This window comes from Pseudophryne corroboree, unplaced genomic scaffold, assembly GCF_028390025.1.
Source record: "Pseudophryne corroboree isolate aPseCor3 unplaced genomic scaffold, aPseCor3.hap2 scaffold_450, whole genome shotgun sequence".
Lineage (NCBI taxonomy): Eukaryota > Metazoa > Chordata > Amphibia > Anura > Myobatrachidae > Pseudophryne > Pseudophryne corroboree.
Window position 1 is genome coordinate 85569 of NW_026970072.1, and position 3925 is coordinate 89493.

General features: G+C 44.9%; 4 non-coding genes across 4 annotated transcripts; all 4 read right to left on the reverse strand.

Annotated features, from left to right (window-relative positions):
* Nucleotides 1-1464: 1464 nt before the first annotated feature.
* LOC135026869 (U1 spliceosomal RNA) lies at nt 1465-1627 on the reverse strand. Its single transcript, XR_010223441.1, has one exon. It is a non-coding gene; the product is annotated as a U1 spliceosomal RNA (small nuclear RNA).
* A 145-nt stretch (nt 1628-1772) lies between these two features.
* LOC135026857 (U1 spliceosomal RNA) lies at nt 1773-1936 on the reverse strand. Its single transcript, XR_010223429.1, has one exon. It is a non-coding gene; the product is annotated as a U1 spliceosomal RNA (small nuclear RNA).
* A 661-nt stretch (nt 1937-2597) lies between these two features.
* LOC135026874 (U1 spliceosomal RNA) lies at nt 2598-2760 on the reverse strand. The gene has a single exon (XR_010223446.1). It is a non-coding gene; the product is annotated as a U1 spliceosomal RNA (small nuclear RNA).
* Nucleotides 2761-2912: 152 nt separating this feature from the next.
* Nucleotides 2913-3076, reverse strand: LOC135026880 (U1 spliceosomal RNA). The gene has a single exon (XR_010223452.1). It is a non-coding gene; the product is annotated as a U1 spliceosomal RNA (small nuclear RNA).
* Between the last annotated feature and the right edge of the window lie 849 nt (nt 3077-3925).

The window sequence follows — 3925 nt, forward strand, 5'->3', positions numbered from 1 at the left end:
TCTCTCTTTTGCAAAGAGCTACGCATTGGAAAATTCAGGGCTATACCGTGTAGATGAAGCACTAACAGGAGGCTTTAAAATTTTCATTCTAGTGTCCTTCGTTTGGGAGAAAAATGCAAAGGTACAAGACAGCTTTTCCTTGCCAATATCTCTCTTTTGCAAAGAGCTGCGCATTGGAAAATTCAGGGCTATGCCGTGTAGATGATGGCCTAACAGGAGGCTTTAAAAAAAATTTCTAGTGTCCTTCGTTTGGGAGAAAAATGCAAAGGTACAAGACAGCTTTTCCTTGCCAATATCTCTCTTTTGCAAAGAGCTGCGCATTGGAAAATTCAGGGCTATGCCGTGTAGATGATGGCCTAACTGGAGGCTTTAAAATTTTCTTTCTAGTGTCCTTCGTTTGGGAGAAAAATGCAAAGGTATAAGACAGCTTTTCCTTGCCAATATCTCTCTTTTGCAAAGAGCTACGCATTGGAAAATTCAGGGCTATACCGTGTAGATGAAGCACTAACAGGAGGCTTTAAAATTTTCATTCTAGTGTCCTTCGTTTGGGAGAAAAATGCAAAGGTACAAGACAGCTTTTCCTTGCCAATATCTCTCTTTTGCAAAGAGCTGCGCATTGGAAAATTCAGGGCTATGCCGTGTAGATGATGGCCTAACAGGAGGCTTTAAAAAAATGTTCTAGTGTCCTTCGTTTGGGAGAAAAATGCAAAGGTACAAGACAGCTTTTCCTTGCCAATATCTCTCTTTTGCAAAGAGCTGCGCATTGGAAAATTCAGGGCTATGCCGTGTAGATGATGGCCTAACAGGGCTGGGGAGGGCCGCTGCTCAGGCACATCTCTGTCAAGTAAAGAAGATTCAACTGAGGCAGCACAAGGGAACTCTCATCTGGGGACAACAACTGCAGGGAGAACACTTATTTTCAGATGAACATGGGAGGGCAGAAGGCTGCCTAATACTGAAGCACCCCCAAACAACAAACCAAATGCAACAACTAGTGCAAGCATTCCTGGGGGAAGGCTGCAGCAGATGGATTTGCATATGGTGATGTCATCCAAGCAGTGGGTCAAAGTTGGCTTCAACCCTCGTCTGCATATGAAAAGAGAAAAGGGGCGTGCAGGGCATGGCGGCCTTTTGCGGCGATTGGATGACCCCTAGTTTGCATTAAACACATCCACCCTCCTTCGGTGTGGGGCTCATGTTGGCTATGCCCCAGCCCCTGAAGCATTCAAGCTGATTTCTTGCAGCAGCTAGGCACTGTAACAGCTCCAGAGCTGCTCTGTAAGGCAAGTAAAAGGGCGTGGGCCCTGCAGCACTACCTGTAGTTCGCATTGTGCGTTGGAAGGCACAAATTAAGCAGACGGGAGAAGTCAGGATAGTGCACAAGGGCATAGAAGGGAGCGGCTCAAGAAAAAAGAAGTGGAAATAGACAGCAAACTAGGCTGGAGAGAGACCTGAGACAAAGAGATCTGAATTATACGAGAGCCGACCAGGGGAAACACAAATTATGCAGTCAAGTTTCCCACATTTGGGGAAATCGCAGGAGCAGCACACCCAGAGTGCAATGGGTGAGACTTGCCCTGGGAGAAGCACCTTCATGATCATAGTATCTCACCTGGCAGGTAAGTAGGATTTGGGATAGTTCTGGGGAGGGTCGCTGCTCGGGCTGTCAAGTGAAGTAGATCCAACTGAGGCAGCACAAGGAAACTCTCGATAGAAGAACAAGGCTAGAGGAAGATCTGAGACAAATAAATCTGACTTTTACCAGAGCTGACCAGAGGAAAGAACAAACACAGTCCCCCACTACCACAAATAATGCAGTCGAGTTTCCCACATTTGGGGAAATCATAGGGGTCAGCATACCCAGAATGCAATGAATGAACCTCACCCTGGGAGAACAATCTTCATGACCATGGTATCTCCTATGCAAAATAAGTATGACTTAGGATAGGGCTGGGGAGGGCCGCTGCTAAGGCACATCTCTGTCAAGTAAAGGAGATTCAACTGAGGCAGCACAAGGGAACTCTCATCTGGGGACAACAACTGCAGGGAGAACACATATTTTCAGATGAACATGGGAGGGCAGAAGGCTGCCTAATACTGAAGCACCCCCAAACAACAAACCAAATGCAACAACTAGTGCAAGCATTCCTGGGGGAAGGCCTGCAGCAGATGGATTTGCATATGGTGATGTCATCCAAGCAGTGGGTCAAAGTTGGCTTCAACCCTCGTCTGCATATGAAAAGAGAAAAGGGGCGTGCAGGGCATGGCGGCCTTTTGCGGCGCTTGGATGACCCCTAGTTCGCATTAAACACCTCCACCCTACTTCGGTGTGGGGCTATGCCCCAGCCCCTGAAGCATTCAAGCTGATTTCTTGCAGCAGCTGGGCACTGTAACAGCTCCAGAGCTGCTCTGTAAGGCAAGTAAAAGGGTGTGGGCCCTGCAGCACTACCTGTAGTTTGCATTGTGCGTTGGAAGGCACAAAGTAAGCAGACGGGAGAAGTCAGGATAGTGCGCAAGGGCATAGAAGGGAGCAACTCAAGAAAAGAGAAGTGGAAACTGACAGCAAACTAGGCTGGAGAGAGACCTGAGACAAAGAGATCTGAATTATACGAGAGCCGACCAGGGGAAACACAAATTATGCAGTCAAGTGTCCAACATTTGGGGAAACCGCAGGAGCAGCACACCCAGAGTGCAATGGGTGAGCCTTGCCCTGGGAGAAGCACCTTCATGATCATAGTATCTCACCTGGCAGGTAAGTAGGAGTTGGGCTAGAGCTGGGGAGGGTCGCTGCTCGGGCACCCCCCTGTCAAGTGAAGGAGATCCAACTGAGGCAGCACATGGAAACTCTCGAAAGAAGAACAAGGCTAGAGGAAGATCTGAGACAAATAAATCTGACTTTTACCAGAGCTGACCAGAGGAAAGCACAAACACAGTCCCCCACTACCACAAATAATGCAGTCGAGTTTCCCACATTTGGGGAAATCACAGGGGTCAGCATACCCAGAATGCAATGAATGAACCTCACCCTGGGAGAACAATCTTCATGACCATGGTATCTCCTATGCAAAATAAGTATGATTTGGGATAGGGCTGGGGAGGGCCACTGCTCAGGCACATCTCTGTCAAGAATTTATAAAGTCTATACATATATATAACCAAATGTCAATATATATATATAGAACCCAGCGCTCCTATCAAAACTTATCTATTTCACCAATTTGTTGCTTATTTAATCTTTATACATCTATTAATTTTCACCATATATTATAAAATGCTGCTCCCATAGGTAGTACTGTTCTACCAATAATAAACCAAATTTTAAAGATAATCACACTTGTTATCAAGGGAGCGCAAAAAATAAAATATACAAGCTCCTTATTTTTAAAAAATATATATAGACAGAAGAAACCCACATTCAATAAAATACAATGGAGTCAACATATATAGGCACCACTATCCATATCTAAATGTAATCAGGATCTATTTCATATTGCCCTTGATGACAACGGAATGTTTATTAAAGGGTCCAAAAAATCCTACTGGATACAGCTGTTGTAATTTAATCGTTTGTAACCCTACCTTGAACGAGAGCTGTCTATGTATTCTATTAAGGGATGGTTACCTAATAGCTGTGCCTCCACTCAAGCTATGTGTAGTATTTAACTACCGTTAAGGCTTGCTTGAGTAAGCCTGATCTCTATCCTTAGGGGATGATTCCCTTATATCATAGATATATTATCTAATATACCTGTCTCTTTCTTCCAGGATCTTCAGATCAACTTCCAGACGGACCAGACACACATGGAAAGTATAACACTTTAATGACCAGTACCAAATGGATTAAGTATACATTAACATTTCATCAATTACACATTCCCCTTTAAGTCATTAATCCATGCTAACCCCCTGTCAATTAGGCCTATAC